The sequence below is a fragment of the Macrosteles quadrilineatus genome, unplaced genomic scaffold (assembly GCF_028750875.1).
Source record: "Macrosteles quadrilineatus isolate MER2022 unplaced genomic scaffold, UCM_ALF_1.0 Scaffold_24__1_contigs__length_1734639, whole genome shotgun sequence".
In the NCBI taxonomy this organism is placed as follows: Eukaryota; Metazoa; Arthropoda; class Insecta; order Hemiptera; family Cicadellidae; genus Macrosteles; species Macrosteles quadrilineatus.
The window spans coordinates 1,535,511-1,556,948 of record NW_026542617.1 but is presented as its reverse complement, the minus strand read 5'-3'; the positions used below and the strand labels follow the sequence as shown (position 1 = coordinate 1,556,948).

At 33.4% G+C, this 21,438-nt stretch overlaps 1 protein-coding gene across 1 annotated transcript in view; it reads left to right on the top strand.

Moving 5' to 3' along the window:
* The window catches only part of LOC129005583 (uncharacterized), a 124,983-nt gene that overhangs the window by 5,411 nt on the left and 98,134 nt on the right, over positions 1 to 21,438 (top strand). The gene's annotated exons all lie outside the window — the stretch shown is intronic.

Here is a 21,438-nt window from a genome sequence, read left to right as displayed (position 1 = left end):
TTAGAGTACTAGCTAATTAGTTTTTCTCTCAATAGTAGTGGTGATAAAGGCTAGTAAAAAAAATAAGTCAACCCTTGCAGATAATAAATAAAAGTTAATGAATTGTAAAATATATTTATGTTGCAAGAATCATGCTTTTTTTTTAAAAATGTGAAAGACATAAACATAACATTAACAACGACCTTGATTAAATGAAACATTAAAACTTGTAAACATATTCGTGATAATGGGTGTAACATGGCTACATTATCAATGACAAACGTGGACAACCTTATACGAGTGTAAGTCCGAAAACAACTCTAAAAAAACAATAAAGCGGCCTACACACTACACGTGCATTGCACGCCGTGCCATTTTTTTATTGGCACGCCGTGCTCTGGCACGGCACGTTGTTGCCCACACACTTGATCTTCAGTGTAGCCTGCAACGTGCTAAATATCATCGTCTGTTCGTACAAATTAAATGCAGAACACACACACACATGGCATGTTTTAAGGACATAATTAATTAATCATTAAAAATAGAAACTATACAGCACTAAGCCGCCTAAGGTTGGTCCAGACCTTGCACCTCGCTGCTGTACAGATATACGCCGGCAGGGCACTTGGTCACAATACTGTACTATGGTGGAGGATGTATGCTTTATTATATATTATATAGAGATCAATAACTGCGTCTTGGCTTACTTGTCGCATACAGCACGTGTTCCATTGTGTTTTAATCTCGATGGTCGTGCTAAAGACAAAATGCCGTCGATTCACCAATACGAAAGGACTAAATAGGGTCAAATCCTGTCAAAAGTGGTTGAACTACTAGCACGTGGCACGGGGACTGCCTACACACTAGCACGTCAGACTGGCGTGCTTTGGCACGGCATCATTTTTGATTTCCACCGTGCCATGCCAATGCACGCCGTGCTTGCACGGTGTTCACCACACACTGGCACGTTTCGTCTGTTTTTGGCACGACGTGCTTGCACGGCGTGCAATGCACGTGTAGTGTGTAGGCCGCATAAGCAATAAATTGCAAGAACCGTTGCTTATATCATTGGGTATACACGTATCTACTGACGTGTATACTCAATGCATATATCGAACTGTTATATGTACATCGTGAGTATTTCCATTAGTTTGTTGTTCCATTTAGTTGTGTGTCCATTAGTATAATATTTTAGTTGACTCTTTTAAAGTCAGCGGAAATTGTAACTGTTATTACCCTTGAAATAATGTGTGTGTAGTACTTTGCAATCCTACCAATGCTTATAGAATCATAAGATTACAATTTTCTGGTTAGAATATGTCGCATAGAGTGGTAACTACTGTATCTAGTTTATTGAAATTCAGCCACCATTTTCCAAAATGGCGGCAAAATTTCAAATTTCTTATGGAACACCCTATATTTTATGTTTTCGGATAGAATAGGCAATTTAAAAACTTTTTTACCCTTGACATTTTTTCGATAAACCCACTCGTTTAGGAGTTACAGCCTATGGAAAAATGACTTCCGGTGTACATTTTACATCATGTAGCTCATAAACAAGTAAGTTTATAGCAAAAATGTGAATAGTAAAAAAGTCTAACAATTGCATCCACATTCCAAAAAGACCATAAAATTCATTAAAAATATGAATTATATTATTAAAAAATGGCGGCAAACTTGAAAAGTGGAAAACTTTTTTATTTTAGAGTCTTTAAAGAATGTAGATGCAATTCTAAGACTAATTTACATTTTGCAATTTTGCTCTAAACTTACTCGTTTAGGAGCTACATGATGTAAAATGTACACCGGAAGTCATTTTTCCATAGGCTGTACTCCTAAACGAGTGGGTTTATCGAAAAAATGTCAAGGCTAAAAAAGTTTTTAAATTGCCTATTCTATCCGAAAACATGATAAAAAACTAAATTATATTTTTAACTGCCACAAAAAATAAAGGAATGTCCCCCATTTAAAGTTTTCTCTAATTCTTACAGTTTCCGATTTCCCAATGGTGGCCTCCTTGAGTTGATCACCCTGTATATATGAATTTGAACGGATGGTGTTTTTGGCCTCTAGGGGCCTCAATACGAAAAATTAAATCAGTCCCGGGTCCAGGTGTTACCATAAGTACTACGGTAATAGCTTATTCCCTATATGAGAAATTCGCCAAAAACCTAATAGTTATATAGAACAATATTACATTCAACCAGCTGTTAGTTAAAACAAATTATTTGGGACTAAAACAAATCGATGAATACAAAGATCCCTTTAAAAAATAATTTGAACATCCTACTATTTTACTATGCATATTTAATTAATCCGCCATCCTCATACCTAAGAATTAAATGTATCAATGGTCAGCATTACACATAGTATAAATAAGTCAACTCTAAATATGTCTTTAAATTTGTTTCCAAATGCTGAATTTGTGTCACAAATGCTGAATGTTTACAGCTGTTATGTTAAGCAAATTATATTGTACTAAAAGCTAACTTAGAAGTTTAGCGTCGGCTGCTAGACTTTAAAAAAATTAAAACTTAATTTCTAAAAAACTGGGACCCTTAATTATAATTATGGCTTTGACATTCCCTAGTTCTCAAAATTATCTTTCTTTCAACACAAAAATAATGAAAATCCGTCGACTGGTTGATTCATAATGTGAAAAACCCCATTTACGTTTTAATCTATCTATCTATCTATCTATCTATCTATCTATACTATTATAAAAAAGAGGTGGTGTCTGTGTGTGTGTATGTATGGGAAAAGTAAACGCGAAAACTACTGGTCGGATCGGGCTGAAATTCGGCATGATGATAGCTCATATTCCCGATTAACATATAGGCATATTTTTATCCCAAAAATCCTTCCGGGCTCCGCCCCAGTGGCTCTGGAGTTTCCCATGTTAACCTTATGAGAAATGGAATTAATGAATCGTTGGTTCTGTTCTATGATGTTCAATAGCATTAAAGTTACAAGGATTACCAACAGGGTGCAGCACTAGCACTATTATTTCTTTTACATTTATGACAACAGCTAATTTGCAACCAAAAGGTGAGTGAGCGTAGCGAACGAACTTCAACCTGGAGGAAAGTGAGCGCAGCGAACGAGCTCCAACCTAAAGGTGAGTGAGCGTAGCTAACGAACTTCAACCAGGACGTGATTGAGCCATGCAAACGAGATCATCTTGAAAATTAAGAAGTTAAACGGGGCAAAGCCCGCGGGTTACAGCTAGTACTATTATAAAAAAGAGGTGGTTGCTGTATGTATGTGTGTATGGGAAAAGTAAACTCGAAAAATACTGGTCGGATTGGGCTGAAATTTGGCATGATGATAGCTCACATTCCCGATTAACATATAGGCATATTCTTATTTCAAAAATCCTTTCGGGCTCCGCCCCAGTGGCTCTGGAGTTTCCCATGTTAACCTTATGAGAAATGGAATTATTGAATCTTAACAGCTGTTTCAATTAAACAAGTTGGTTCTGTTCTATGATGTTCAATAGCATTAAAGTTACAAGGATTACCAACAGGGTGCAGCACTATTATTTCTTTTACATTTATGACAACAGCTAATTTGCAACCAAAAGGTGAGTGAGCGTAGCGAACGAACTTCAACCTGGAGGCGAGTTAGCGTAGCGAACGAGCTAACCTGAAGGCAAGTGAGCGCAGCGAACGAGCTCCAACCTAAAGGTGAGTGAGCGTAGCGAACGAGCTCCAACCAGGACGTGATTGAGCCATGCGAACGAGATAATCTTGAAAATTAAGAAGTTAAACGGGGCAAAGCCCGCGGGTTACAGCTAGTAATATATATGATAGTTGGACAGGTTTCAACCCTTCCGAGGCGTAATACATTTACACAGTTTATGTGTAGACTACATTATAACTCATAAAATAGTTCTAAAATTAAATGGATCTCCTTTTACAAACGTATATAATAACCAGAAATTTTCAGATATTCCTTGCGTGTATTTCATGCCACAAATTTTGACGAAAGGCTTTTTATTACATAAACTATACCTATTTACAGTGTTGACCAAACAGTTGGCAAGAAGCATTAATAGATAAGCTATGTACCAAATATGATAATTTTAGCTCTATTCTAATTATGACAAAACACGAAGTAACTAAAAGCGAGTTTTGTTGGTGTAGTAAGCGTTGCAGGAGGTCTACTTTACACTGAATCTACGTTCACGTTTATTGCTTTTGATCTTCCGGCACTGTTGACTCAGCGAAACTGGACTTGTATTTTACCGTATTTCGTCATATCAAAACTGCTGTTGCATTAGGTCAAATTCTATTCATTTAGTCAATTGCTTTAACATAAGTAGTGGCAATATACGGGTATGACATCACTTGGGGCGTTTTTTCCCATAAGAATAACATGGGATCATTTTTTGGCTACCAAAACCAAAAATCCTGATCTTTGCCTATATATCCCTATATAATTGTCAAACCTTATTTCTTACTTATTCCCCATAAATATATTCGATATTAAGCTAAAAAAGCTATTTCTTACATTTATTGACCCTTACAAGTGTAAATGTAGAGTAGTGGCAATATGGCGGTTTTACCCCACTTGGGGCACGTTTTCCCCATAAGAATAACATGGGGATCATTTTTTAGCCACTTTTTCAAAAAATCCTGATCTTTGCCTATACACCCCTATATTAATGTTCAATACCATTGTACAACTCAATTACTATTTGAAATCCACATCCATTCACATGTATATTCTCAAAATCGAGCGAGGTTTGTACGCGAACTCGCTCACGCTCCCGGCTCATGGCACGCTCCTGGTCGTGCTCCCGACCTATGGTCAGGCTTCTCGTCTCTAGTGGTCTAGTCCTGGGTGGGTGACCTCCTGTTGAAGTAATTCTTAATTTCTAATCTCAATTTTTAAAATTTTAAAAATTTGGATATTTTCGAAAATTCTATAAATAGAAGTGTAATTCGGGTGATATTTCATTCTGGACCATGAGGCCCACCTGTCAACACTGCTCCATGTTGCTCTCCACCAAAAGTAACCTGATTCGCCACTACAAGGTAATTCATCAAATGAAGGTGAAACTGTGCAAGGTTTGCAATTTAATCTGTGATAATAATGCGGCTTTAAAATCACATATATTACAAAATCATAAGACTTGTAATTTCTGTAAAATGAATGTTGTTGGACATTTTAAAAGACACACCAATTCTTGCATCAAATGTCCATATACAATGATTAAATTTGTCGGTGAATCGATTAGAGCTGACCTTAAAAATACTCTTCAGTCTTGTCCTCTGCCGATAAAATGGACTTTAGTAAGGAGAATCAAGTTTATAAAATATTCAATGGATCAAAATGGGCAATTAGTTAATGAAAAAGAATGTATTGCAGATTTTAGAAGCCTTACTACCTTAACTATTGAGAAGAGAGATTTAAAGTCTCAAATTGAAAATGCACTTTTAAAGATTGACGCTTCCATACACAAATATCAAGCCCAAGGCAGTGGATGGATATATGACCATACTAAATATTGGCAGCTGCATGTTTACAAGTATAAGCCCCTAACTCCAAAGTCATATATCCCTACACCAAAAAGTATTCAATCAAAACATGCAGTTTTAAATATTAAAAATGCTGACAATAAATGCTTCCTTTGGTCGATTTTAGCAGCTTTACATCCAAGGAACTCTAATGAACATGCTGAAAGGGTTTCTAATTATGTACCCTATGAAAGTCAGTTGAATATGACAAACATAAAGTATCCTGTGAAAATATTTGATATAGATCAATTTGAAACACAGAATGATATAAGTATTAATGTATTTGGGGTTGAATATGATAAATTTATATATCCATTAAGAACAACCAAACTAAATAGTAATATTCATGTAGATCTATTGTTATTACAAGAAGGTCGTAAATCACATTACTGTTTAATTCGTGATTTTGATAAGTTAATGTTCCACTCAACAAAAGATGACCATAAGAAGCATTTTTGTAAGTTGTGTTTGCAACATTTTTACACTAATGATATATTAGAACGTCACACAACATATTGTAAAAACTTTGATGCCCAACGAGTGGAAATGTCTAAACAAGATACATTACAATTTAAAAACTATAAATATCAACTTAAAGCCCCATTTGTGATTTATGCAGATTTTGAATGCTTTATAAACTCTAACAACCATACTCCATCTGGATTTGCATTTGTTGTAGTGAAAGAGTCTAAGATTATTTCTGAAGAGTTATATAGTGGTGCAAACGTTATGGATGTGTTTTTCAAAAGGTTATTTGAGACTTATGACTTCATTAAAAGTCAAACGGCGATATACATTCCTCTTGTAATGACTCCAGAGCAAGAGGCATCTTTCCAAAACTCAACGCATTGTCATATTTGTGAAAAGCCTCTATATTTTGATAGGGTGAGAGATCATTGTCATTCATCTGGCCAATACCGTGGAGCTGCCCACAATGATTGCAATTTAAACTATAAAGTAACAAAGAAAATCCCAGTATTCTTCCATAACTTGAAAAATTATGATGCTCATTTAATAATGCAACACTTGGGAAAATATGCAAAGTTAGATCGTAAATTAAATTGCATAGCCAAGGATATGGAAAAGTACATTTCATTCTCAGTTGATGATTTAGTATTTTTGGATTCCTATAACTTTCTGTCCCTTCCATTATACAAATTAGCTTCCAATTTAAATACATTTAGATTCATAGACAATCCACTACTACAACGTAAAGGTGTATTTCCCTATGAATATATGACGGGACCAGATAAGTTTGCAGAGTCTCTACCACAAATTAAATCATTCTATAGCACTCTAACTAAAGAACATATCCCTTCCAACGAATACGAACATGCTAAAAATGTCTGGACCCATTTTAATATAAATAATTTACAAGAATATCATGATTTATATCTTAAAACAGACGTATTGCTACTGGCTGATGTGTTTGAGACATTTAGAGACCTGTGTTTAAAGGATTACAAACTGGACCCCGTACATATGTATTCACTTCCTGGATTAACATGGGAGGCCTGTCTTAGAATGACTGGTATCAAATTACAATTATTTCAAGATATTGACATGCATTTGTTCATAGAAAGTGCGATTAGAGGAGGAGTCAGTATGATTTCCACACGTTACGCTAAAGCAAATAATAGATATATGGGTGAACACTATGATCCCAATCAAGAGAGTGTCTATTTAATATATTTAGACTGTAACTCACTATACTCTACAGCATTGTGCGAGCCACTGCCTGTGGATGGATTTCGTTGGACTAATGAGATAGACTACAAAATATACAAAAATAATCAAAATGATGAGTTTGGATACATTTTAGAAGTTGATTTAAAATATGATAAAAGCTTACATGATTTACATAATGACTATCCATTAGCACCTGAGAAAATGAATGGCAAATTAATACCAAATTTAAATGACAAAACTAAATATATTTTACATTATAAAGCATTACAAAAATATGAGGAATTGGGTTTGGTTGTTACAAAATACCACAGAATTTTAAAATTTAGACAGTCTAAATGGCTTGCACCCTATATTAATTTTAATATTGAAAAACGAAAATGGGCTAAAACTGATTTTGAAAAAGACTTTTACAAATTGTTAAATAATAGTCTCTTTGGTCGAACAATCATGAATCAACGCAAGTTTCGTGACATTTATCTCAAGGATGAGTCTCTATTAACAAAATATGTCACTAATCCAAGGTTTGATTGTAGCAAAAAGTTTGATAACAATTTACATGCTATACATTTAAATAAATTAGTTGTAAAGTTTAATAAACCAATATATTTGGGAATGGCCATTTTGGATATTAGTAAAGTAATAATGTATGATTTCCACTATAATTATATGTCAAAATTTAAGAATAAAAGATTTCTAATGACAGATACAGATTCTTTAATGTATGCTATAGTTACAGAGGACTTTTACAAGGAAATAGAATGTGACTTGCACTATTTTGATACCTCTGGATATAGTAAAGACCATTTCTTATACTCTGATAAAAATAAAAAAGTCACTGGAAAGTTTAAAGACGAATTGGATGGTCATATTATGTATGAATATTGTGGTTTAAGACCAAAGTTATACTCTTGCATTCCTCTAAAATGGTTATATGAAGAAGACAAGCAAGCTTTAGAGGTGAAGAAAGCTAAAGGAGCTGATGGTGCCACAGTTAAACATCTCCTAAGACATCAACATTATTTGAACTGTCTTGCAACTGGGCAAGATTACTATGAGAATGTGACAAGAATTAAATCTACAAATCATCATCTTCAGACCTTAACCATGAACAAGAAAGTATTATCCTTTGACGATGACAAGAGGTTTATTCTAGAAGATGGCATCAATACGCTTGCGCTTGGTCACTATAAAATTGATCAAACATAAATTGTATGTGTAGATATATAATAAATGCAAATGTTAAAAAACTCCAGTCTTTTATTTATTTACCCTTACCACCCTCTTGATAGAATTGATCAAACATAAACCTATATTTGCCATTATTCTTTGATCTTTCTTTGTCTATTACAATAAAACCATATTTAGTTTTATCCCAACATTGATGACAGAGATGTTTAAATTGGTCAAATGAAAAGTCATTACCAACATGATTGTGATATACATGTTTTAAATTTAAATCATCTTGTTTGAATAATATTAGGAAATTTACATTATCACGTAAATGTTTGTGTACTTTGCTGTAAGATTGACACAAGTAAAAACAGTTAATATTTTTATGTCGACCCATTGAGAAAAATTGTGTAATATTTGGACTATTTATGTCATCAAATACAACAACTGACTGTGATTTTACATCATTTGGTGTGATTTCACAGTCAGTAAACGTGTGTAATTTCACTTCGTCACACAAACTAAATATTTCAATTATTTTTTTTTATTTTTCTTGTTCTAAAGATTTAGATATTAAATATAAGTTTGTAAATTTTAATCCTTCCTTTCTTACAATTAAGTTATAAATTACAACCGTCTTCCCACTTCCACTTGGACCGCAAATAACACATCTAATATTGCTAGGAAATAGACCCAACTTCTTTGGTATATTTTCCTTAGTATGTACTATTTTAAATTTGTGTTTTTGTTGAATAAAAGACATTTTTTATATAATAAAAATGGTAAAAAATGTTAATAAGAAAACATGTAAAAAGGGCAAAGGTTTATTCCTAAAGCCTTACAGGGGTCGAGGGTTATTGAATACTCTTATAAATAACCTTCCATTCCCACTTCACATACCATCATATCGGTACTGTGGACCTGGAACGAATATACGTGAGAATCTAGCTAAAAATGTACCTCCAAAAAATAAACTAGACTCTTATTGTAAAGAGCATGACATATTCTACATGAATAATCCCGATACTGCTGCTCGGAACAAAGCAGACATGAGATTAGCAGACTTAGCTTGGACTAGAGTTACAGCCAATGATGCAAGTCTCGCTGAAAAAGCAGCAGCTTATGCCGTAACAAATTTGATGAAGGCAAAAGCAAAAATGGGAATGGGATTAAAATTTAATAAAAAAGATGGACAACTACCAGCTGTTAGAGGCCGCAAAAGACGTGCCTCACTTCAGAGGGGTTTACCTAAAAAACGAGCTAAAAAATCTAACACCAAGAGTAAAAGAGTGCGGAATAGTTAATTTAGATAGTTCATCTGGCACACATTGGACAGCATATCGTAAAAATAAAGATATTGTAATTTATTTTGACCCATTTGGAATCCAACCTCCAAAAGAAGTAATTAAATATTTTGAGGGATATAAAATATACTATACAACCGATCAAATACAAGATTTAAATAGTTCTATTTGTGGAATTTTATGTTTATCATTCATAAAAAATATTTCTTTATAAAAATGGATTCATTTACTATAACATTTTCGGGTACAGAGCCAGAGCTAAAGTCAGTGTTCTTTCCTCCCATAGAATTAAATGATGATTATGTAATTGGATTGGTAGATTTTCAAAGTTATAATTCTATATTTAATGTTAAAAAACCTCTAAATACTTTAACATATTACAAAGTAGAGAAAAAAACATTACCAAAGGGAGAGATCTTAGTTGATGATTTAAACCAGTTATTAAATGGTAAACTTAAAGTTATAATAGATAAAAATGGAGAAGCATTAATTAATACTAAATCCAAACTTTTATTCAAAGGGCTTATTCCAAAATTAAATCAACTTAAGGGCAACAAATTAACCATTGGAGAAGGTGATGATGTTTTCTATTATGACCACAATGCTCCAGTTACAATAGAAATTTCTGAAGGTACATATGAGGTGGTTGAGCTTGCAAAGGAAATTCAAAAGCAAATCCCAGACTTTTTCCTTACAGCTAATAATAAAACTATGAAAGCGACATTACTTTCTAGCCAAGTGTTTGATTTTACAAAACCATGTTTAGGGTCTGTTTTATTGGGATTTAAAGGTGTTTCTACTCCTGGTGTTCAGTTTGAATCTACAAATAAAATAAAAATTAATAATGTAAATGTGATTAGAGTAAAATGTAATATTGCAAACGGGTCCTATTTAAATGGCAACAAATCACACACCATACATAGCTTTTATCCAGAAGCTCCTCCTGGCTACAAAATTATTGAAGTTCCAAGAAATATTATATATTTTCCTGTAAATAAGAGAAGTTTAGATGTGGTCAGCATCACATTTGCCGATCAGCATGACAAGGCAATTGACTTTAACGGAGAAGAAACTACAATTACTTGTCATATAAAAAAGATATGAGAATTTATAAGAATTTATCTATAAGTGTACAAAATGCTAGGTTCCTAAAGTCAATAGGACTAAAGTTAAAATTTTTTATTAATAAAAATGGAAGATTTTCTAGACGTTACAGGGAAATCCCAATTCGACGATAGTGTGGTTAAAATTACAAATCACTCCTATGTTCCCCACAACACTTTGGCAATAAATAATTCTGATGAAATTCGAATATGTATTAATAATCAAGATTTGCTAACTCTCCCATGTAGGAGTTATCTGTATATTAAGGGAGAAATTGAAAATCATGATAAAGGTCATTTTATAAATAATGCATTTGCATTCTTATTTGATGAAATTAGATACGAAGTTGCAGGTAAAGAAATTGACATTGTAAGAAACCCAGGAATTTCTAGTCTTATGAAAATATTGAGCTCTTACAATAAAACTACTAAATTGTCAAATGTGGCATTTGATTCTGACACAAATTTAAAAGAATTCCATAAAGGTGGCAAGTTTAGTACATGTTTGCCATTAGAGCTATTAATGGGTGTGTTTGAGGATTTTAATAAGGTATTAGTAAATGTCAAACAAGAATTGGTGTTGAAAAGATCTAAAAATGATTTAAATTGTATATTAACAACCACTGGTGCTCCAGCCAGTGGCACTGTTGATGCGATTCCCGAAATTACACTTAACTCAATTCAATGGGTGATGCCACATGTGATACCATCAGATGGAGAGAAGTTACAATTACAAAAGATGTTATTGCAAAATAAAAATTTGCAAATTGCATTTAGAAGTTTAGAGCTGCATGAACTTCCATCATATCCCAATACTACAAGACATACATGGTCAGTAAAGACTTCTTCCAGTTTGGAGAAGCCTAGGTATATCATATTTGGTTTCCAAACAGCTAGAGATAATAGTGCACGAAAAAGAACTGATGAATTTGATCACTGTAAATTAAAAAATCTCAAAGTATTTCTAAACTCTGAATATTATCCTTATAGTGATTTAAATCTCGACTTTGAACATGGAGATGTCTCTAAAGCTTATGAGATGTTTATGAGATTTAGAGAGACTTACTATAATACTATCCCAGATCCTATGATTAGTAGGGCTGAGTTTATGAAGAAATATCCACTAATTGTGATAGACTGTTCTAGACAGAATGAAACAGTGAAGGAAGGAATTGTTGATATTAAATTAGAGATTGAAACTGCAGAAAATGTGCCAGCAAATACATCTGCATATTGTTTAATAATACATGATAAAGTGTTTGAGTACAATCCTTTGTCAAATGTGATAAATAAAATGTAAATAAAAGATGAAAAACATTCAACAAGAATTAGTTGACTCTGCAAATCAAATACGAGAGAAATATAGAGCTTTAAAACGTGGCAAGTTTCTAGAGGCTGAAGAGAGGTTCCAAACATTTCAACCTTTAATAGAGCCATTACAAGAATTAAAAAAAATCGCCAAAACAGAGAGACCTCGAATGGAGATTCTTCCAATGACTCCATCTAGAATACCAATGATACCAAGATTACAACCATTACAACCACAAATTACATCCACCCCACAGAAATTAGATTTTGGTCTTTTAGCATCAGACTATTTAGGGAATTATCTCAGTAAAAGTAGTATGACAGACACTACATATGGTATTAGACGAGAAGCAAATAAATTTTTTATTGGAAATAAGGAAGTTGAAATTGGCAATGATGATGTTACAGTTGCAAATAAAACCTACAAGGGAACAAAAGGTTTGTGGGAATTGTTAACGTTAAAAGAACCTGAGAACTATACTCAGGCTGATTTGCAAAATTATAAAGAGATTTTGGAAGCTACAAATGGACATTTAAAGAGTTACAAAGATGGTGCACCAATTTCAAGTAATAGACATACTAAATATCTTAGTATAATTAAACCTCTATTTAAATCTGTTGGTGAAGGTTTGAGACAAGTGACTGGTAATAAAATAGACTATATTTATTGGGATGATCCTAATGAGCTTGTAGATAGGTTAAGACTTCTTTGGCTAAGTCGCCAAGCTGGTAACTCAGGAGTGGATAATGAAATAGATTCCATTATAGAGGAATTGAGAGAAAGTGGAATTATTTATTAAATAAAAATATGTTTATAGATAAATTTTATCGTTTATATAATCCATATAATAAGCCTGCAGAACCTAGGGCGGCAACCATGAGTAGTGAACCTACTTTAAATTTACAAGACGATAGTTGGAATGGTTTAAACCGTAAAATTGGTAATGTTAAAGATGGAGAGTTTGTAGATGATGTGTCGACTTTGGGACAGACATTAACTAGAAAAGGTGATGTCTTTTTACAAGGTAAAACTAAATATGAGTTTTTAGAATCTAAGAATAAAAATTGGAATGCTAAAAAACAGAAAATTACTAATGTGGAAAAGGGTGAAAGTTTAGATGATGTGCCCACTTTACAACAGACTTTAATACGAAAAGATGGTGGTACATTTGTACAAGACAATAATAATTATGAATTTTTAGAATCAGAGAATGGTGTTTGGAATGCTAAGAAACGGAAAATTACTAATGTAGAAAAGGGTAAAAGTTTAAATGATGTGCCCACTTTACAACAGACTTTAATACGAAAAGAAGATGGTAAATTTGTACAAGACGATAATAATTATGAATTTTTAGAATCAGAGAATGGTGTTTGGAATGCTAAGAAACAGAAACTTAGTGATTTGATGGAAGGTACAGATAGTAAAGATGCTGTGAATGTTTCACAAGTTCCAAAAATGGAAGCAGGCTATTGGAGTTTTAATAATAAAAGGTTAGTACGTGTTAAACCTGCCATTTATGACACTGACTGTGTTACAAAAGAACAGACTATAACTTATAATAAAAACCTATATTGTTGGGATGCTAAAAATCAATTTATAAGAAATCTACCAGAGGGGGAACATTCGGATGATATTTGTCTAATGTCACAATCTATGCATTACGATGGATCAAAATTTGTATATGGAGAAAAAAATTTTAATTTGATGGAATATAATCCTGATTTATTAGTTGCTGACCCCACATCTTTGAGTGGATTTAAGTATATAGATAATAGACCATATATACCAGAAAACTATGTATTTAAAAGAATGGAAGATAATCTATTGATTGGGGCTAATGGTGATGTATTTAGAGTTACAGGAAAGGATGATGTTATAAAAAAATGAATGAAATTGCATACGAACTTCATAAGCCTGCAAGAAAGAATTTCATTAGAAGGTCTTTTAAAGTATTAGGTATAAACGAAACTGTACAAATAGATTTAATTGATATGCAAAACTATGCTAGAGAGAATTCTGGCAATAAATATATTTTAACTTTAATAGATACATTTTCTAAAAAAGCTTATGCTGCTCCACTAAAGAATAAGACAGGGTTGGTGGTTACAGAAGCCATTAAAACCATTCTACCAAAGGGGGTTAAAAACATTCAATCTGACAATGGAAAAGAATTTTTTAATCAATATTTTAGCAAACTAATGAAAAACTTAAATATTAATCACTATCACACTTTTTCTACAACTAAGGCTGCAATTGTGGAGAGGTTTCAGAGAACTTTAAAGAATTGGTTATATAGGGAATTTAGTGCTCAGGGAAGTTATAAATGGTTGGATTTGCTTCCAAAGTTAATTCGAAAATATAATAATAAAGTGCATAGATCTATAGGAATGAAGCCTAACCAAGTGAGTGTTAAGAATAGTAAATATGTGCACGAGAGGTTGACTTCTAAAGTAGTGCAAGTTAAGAAGCCAAGATATAAGGTAGGTGATAGTGTGAGAATTTCTAAGTATAAACATGTTTTTAGTAAAGGTTATACCCCAAATTGGACAGGGGAGCTATTTACAGTAGTAGAAGTTAAGAATACAAAGCCTGTAACTTATATCTTGAAAGATGAAAATGGCAATATAATCAGAGGAGGGTTCTACACAGAGGAGTTGTTAAAGACCAAGTATAAAGACATGTATTTGGTAGAGAAGGTGATTAGAAGGAAGGGTGATTTATTGTATGTCAAATGGCTTGGGTTCCCAAGTAGCCGGAACTCATGGATTTCCGCAAAGGATATCCAAGGGAGCACGCCATGAGCCGGGAGCACAGCCGAGTTCGCGTACAAACCTCGCTCGATTTTGAGAATATACATGTGAATGGATGTGGATTTCAAATAGTAATTGAGTTGTACAATGGTATTGAACATTTATATAGGGGTGTATAGGCAAAGATCAGGATTTTTGAAAAAGTGGCTAAAAAATGATCCCCATGTTATTCTTATGGGGAAAACGTGCCTAAAGTGGGGTAAAACCGCCATATTGCCACTACTCTACATTTACACTTGTAAGGGTCAATAAATGTAAGAAATAGCTTTTTTAGCTTAATATCGAATATATTTATGGGGAATAAGTAAGAAATAAGGTTTGACAATTATATAGGGATATATAGGCAAAGATAAGGATTTTTGGTTTTGGTGGCCAAAATATGATCCCATGTTATTCTTATGGGAAAAAACGCCCCAAGTGATGTCATACCCGTATATTGCCACTACTAACATAGACCACGTTTTTAGCTCGGACTGTATTATTTGACTTACTGGGACTTTTGATCTACAGACACTGCAAACATTGTAGTTTTTGACCTAGCGGCACAGGTATAGATTATTTGATCTTCCGGGACTGTTGACTTCGAGCAACATTCCCTATTAGATTATTAAACATTGTTTAAATGATTATTGGCTTTACTTACCCATACTTTACTTTCACCCATATTCTTTAATAGGTTTCACAAAAGCTACACTATGAACTAATACTTTATTTGAACAATTGCACTTAAATACTTATATCTCCGAATATATTAAATTATTAAAAATAGAGACGGGATTATGAATATCCAAAATATTCAGTACAGTATTTTTAAAACAAATCGTAAGGTAAAATAAAATTATTCTTGACCCCGACGTGATTTGAACACACAACCTTCTGATCTGGAGTCAGACGCGCTCAGCGACCACAGAATTAAAATTTTAATTCTGTGGTCGCTGGACGCGCTACCGTTGCGCCACGAGGTCTTGTTGAGGCGGACGAGTTTAAACATATGACGACGCGATATACCAAACTTGAAGTACAGCTGATCAATTGAGAAATTAATCTATAGTACACTTTTCTCTGTGAGTACACTATAAATAAACTGCTAGTAAGTTAAATATATACAGTACAGTGGTTGGTTTGCTTGGGATTCAAAACGTTGTGAGAACATTTACCTTCTTAATCTTTTAGATTGATCTGCCATTTATAGCAGGTGAACTTCCAACGTTTATATTGCATTTTTTTAACTCAGCGTTAGGCCTATACCTTTAGTTCGCTACAATTATCATTGGTGAAAATCTATCAAATTCGATAGCCTATGTAAGTAAATTAAATGCAAATATAGAGCATATATTATATTAATGCAGCGATAACTACAGTATTTCTGAATCCTTAAAGAACAATTAATTACCTCTAAAAGCTACACGTTGAAAAAGTTTGGATGTCGATAAGCTGATGTCTTGGACAGGTTGATGATTGCAGAAATAGAAATCTATAAATAGACGTACGTACTTACGGTACGGTGTACTTACGGTACGTACGAGCTTAATGTTAAGTTGCAGGTTAGCTAAGTATATAGTTATAGTATACTACAATTCCAAATAACGTACTGTTGCTTTTCACAAATTTATCCATGTGACCCAAACATCTTCGGAAGATAAAAAAATCCTAAAACGGCCAAATAACATGACCGTTTAAAATTAACCCATAACGAACTAAATTAAGATTATAAACTCTACTCGTAAATATTCTGCAATGCATTCAAAAAATTAATCAAAACTATCAAACTAAGTAATGCAATTCGTCTAAACTGGGCAACTGGGAAATGTCTTGGAGCTTCAAGCATGGTTGCATCACAGGCTATTTATGACCTGGCACTGCGACGAGTACTTATTGGCAATTTGAATACACTAATGGTCGTAATTCTGCAGGACGAGACGTACGGTAAGATAGGCCTCAGTGCTGGTTGTATATAGCAATGGGACAGTGAGGCAACCCAACAGACAACATGACAAATGGCCCTTAGAGACGTTTGCCTATTGAACTTATGACCTCAGAAACAACAAAAAAGTTCTTGTCATACCTTGTGAACATTTCATAGTAGTCTATAAGTCCTAGTCGTATAACCACAGACAATGTCTGTGGTATAACTATATTGTAATTAACAAAATAAAATAAAATATCGATACCTCTCGTAAGAAAGGGTCATTAACTAATCACAGCCCAATGATAACTACTAACTGTGTTTAGAAACAAAGTTATCGCTCTACAACAAGGCAACAAAACAAACAACAAGGTATAGTGTAACAAATAAGGCAATCACTAATGCAATACTTACTTACTTAATGATTAATTACTTTCTGTTAAGTTTTTTAATTATTTTTGGGAAGGCCTAATATTTTTCAAAGCCGTCTAAACTGAAATCGAAACAAAACTCAAAAGTTATGAAACCGTTTGTAATAACAATTTTAGGTATCTGAACATATATAATGAAAAAAATATTGTCTCTTTGGAAATAGGCCAGTTATTAAAATAACTTTGTTTAAATGACGATAAACCAGTTATTATTGGTTCGATTTTCATCACCAGATGCTCAATGGATGCGAAATGTTGTGCTCTACAATTCATTTACGATGTGTTTTTCTGTAGGATGGATAGTCTTTTGACGTTTTAGCGAAAACTAACAAATAAACCTAGATTTAAATGTTTGTGTGGTCCCAGGTCAGAAGTTTACCTGGGAAAATGGGACAAACTTCAAATCCTTTTACTTCTATATGAATCAAATCAAATCAAATCAAATCATTTATTTAGCCAAAATTTTAACAAAACGAGTTGCATTAGCTAAGTCACATTATTTTTAAAAGATGCCTTACATAGATCTACAATATATACAAGTATTTACAAAATGGCTTACATTATACTACAAATTGCATCAAAGACTTATAAATCAACATTTACAATGGCATTCCTAGAGCTGATATGATTTATGAATTCCTGGACGCTGTAAGAGGTAAAATTTATCAAAAGAGATTTTAATCGTTTTTTAAATTTTTGAAGGTTTGGTTCTAGCTTAAGAGAAAGTGGAAGAGAATTGAAAAGTTTTATTCCATTGTACTGTAAGTGTCTTTTGAAAAATGTCGTAGAATGTTTAGGTATTGGTAATGTGTGTGAGTTTCGCAAAGTGTAGTGGTTTTTGACAGAAACGTTAAATTGAGCAAGTTCTTGTTTTACAAATGTTAAGGATTCAAGAATATAAATGGATGGAAATGTCAAAATTTTTGAATGAGCAAAATATTTACGGCATGATTTACGCTTCTGCAAAGAGAAAATAGTCCTCATAGCCATTTTTTGAAGTTTAAACAAAATGTTGGTCTGCTGGCACTCACATCCCCAAATAGGAACGGCGTATGCTAAGTGGGGATAAATGAGCCCATAGTATGCAGTCAGCAGTACCTCCAGATTTTCATTGAAAATAGAAAAATATGAAATAGACATATAAAACAATTTCCAGCTTTCCGGAAATAATTTCCAGGCACAGCCAATTTTTTAAACTAATTTTACTGGCCTGAAATGCAAACTAAAGTTACTATAACCAAAGAACAATTTTATTTCAATATTGTTGTTCTATTTGCTTTAATCTGAAAATACCATATCAAATATTGTTTCTGCAGGTCATGCAACAAGTGAAATGTCTATCTCAATTGCGTCAGAGCTTCATTATTTCTTCATTGTTCACGACTCTTTTATATCATTCATAACTGCGTTTATTATTTTATTCACAAGGCTGTTGAGTATGTACTCTTGATTACTGCTAAAGTAATATTAAAATAGCATTGTTTGATTGGACGTTTATGCATAGATTATACAGTACACACGTCTAAACCATCTATGGTTTAAGTTATTATCTGACATCACTAATAGAATCCACATACATAAAAGTTTAGGTTTCCAAATCTTCTTAATGCATTCAGTATTTCTGAGTTAAGTTTTCCTTCGCACTTATTTACGACTGACCTACTGTCTGCTCAGTAGGCTGCGACACCTGATAGAATTTCCGGATTCCAACTAAAGTGACAAATTAACTGGACTTTCACTTTTCGCTTAAAAGCCACTGAATGAGTTATGTTGACAGATTATACATTATATCAAACTTGTCATATACTTAGTAAAACTTAAATTTTGTTGGCTCGGGAATATTTTATGTTAAAAATCCCAAATACCCTTTGTCAAGTTGATTTTAGTACTAAGGATGTAAAACAAATAATACTATTCAATCGGAAAAAACATATTTATTTGCTCAGTTACATACACATGAATTTATTTGAATGTACTATATTTAGTTCTATCACACATAGCATGATAAAACTATTGTTCAAATTTTAATCTACCATTTGTTTGATAAAACTTTGGAACAATTTGTAGTGTGTTAAATACACCAATTGTACAGACTATAGTATTTTAGAATTTTATTTTAAAGAACAACCATAGGTTAAACTCTGGTAAGTTCACTTTGTTAACATAATAAATTCTACTATGCCAGACAGCTGAATGAAATCAATCAGGAGAATATTTTGTAATACAATGTAACGTAATTGCACTTTTTCATAACAGCTATGATATCGTGTGTTACAGATTAGCAATCCTAGTTACAGTATTTTATTGTGCAAGTTACTTTACACAATGTATCGAAAGTCCATAGTATTCACTGAAAGGCATTCTTTTATATAAAGATAATAGAATATTACTAGAAAAATGTCTGAATTAACACATTGAATGTGTACTAATGATATTAATTATAGTTTGAAACTAAAAACATAGACGTGCGATTCGAATACTTTCATCTTGACGAGTCACACTAGACGTGAGAAGTATCTCACAGTAGACCTCTGATACAGCTGTTCTCTGAACATGCGTGTGGGTGTCATGCTGTTAGTTCGACGAACAGAATAATGGTTAACATTCATTACAATGTATAATATAGGGGTTCATTGTGTGTGCGCTGTATGTTTTATCTAGGTATAGTTTCATCTATGGCTGTAGCCTACATAGCAGACGATGAACTGAAATAAACAACTTGAATCATGATGCTGTAGAATAACAGATGATGAACATAACCAACAGGCTTCCTAGTTTTTAGGATATTAATTTACTCTTGAACACGACTGAACAGCCGTGATCAGAATCATCATAACAATTAACAAACCATAATTTTCAAAACCAATCTTTCATCTTTTGCTATGTTTTTGTGGAGTTGATGGTAATGGTTTGCTATTACAAGTTTTAGGGCTAAAACTATTCTTGTGGTTTAAAATATGATAAACTATCAGTTAAGTAATTTAAACATTAAGATCATATTTCATTGCATCATATTCGTCATAAGATCATGATAATTGTGTATTAATTGAAGGACGAGTACATGCGTACGCTGTTAGTTATCAATTGGATGGTTTACATATTTACTAAACATTTTTATATAATAAACACCGTTAGCCTTGTATCCTCAAGTTTAGTGTTAGCAACGAACCCTATTACTGGATAAAGCAAATCTTTAAAATATAACCACCAATTCTCAAATTTGAGGAAGAGGCTGGATTGGGTTACCATATTTTTTAGGATTGCAAATATTTATGTTTTACTGTGTCAGTCAAATGAGTTTAAAAGTAGCCTTCTGAAGTTGGGTGAATTCTCGATACCCTATTAGTTTTGAGCGTATAACGTTATTCGATTACATAGCACCCAGATTAATGAAGAATCATTACATCATTCACCATCGCAATAGTTGCATACTGACCGATTCACACACTGTTTTCCCGATTCCGTTCTCTTCCTCATACACAGAATTGCTTCAATTACCTGCATCAGGAAGACCGGAGGCGATATTCTGTCTCGCTCTCTTTGCACTTGGTTGGCTTTGACTAACCACATGTTTCGGCTTACATAATTCGTTACATATTTACATTTATTTATGACTGACTAGCAGCCATACCAAAGAGTACTACCTCACAACTCCAAGAGAACGCTAAAGAGAATAACGTGTTCCATAGATCTGCTGTATGTAGATAAACTTTTAGTAATCCGCTAAGTATTAACTATAAACTCCATAGCCACTGGAGGGAGCCCTTTTGACGGATGTGCACCAAACTTTACACAAACCATCCTTGAATAATGCTTAAATAATGCCTGAAAGTTTTATTACAATCTGTCAAGTGGTTTCGGAGTCCATACATATATATATAGTACATACATATATACTACTACACATATATATCAGTAGTAGGGAAAAGCCGGTTCTGGATCAACCCCGACCGACCAGGGATTCTCATCTGTTTACTCTTCCACTCATCGAAAAGCCGGTTCTGGACCAGCCCCCAGTAGACTAGAGATTTGCCTATTTTTAAGCTTGGCTGGCTCGTGGTGACAAGTAGTATGTCTGTCCTACTCCGGGATCCAATATAGACTCTTATGGGAGTCAAAATCGGGAGGTAACGAAGACCCACCACCACTTTCCCTAGTAGTATATATATCTGTGTCCTACTCCGGGATCCAATATGGGCTCTTATGGGAATACCT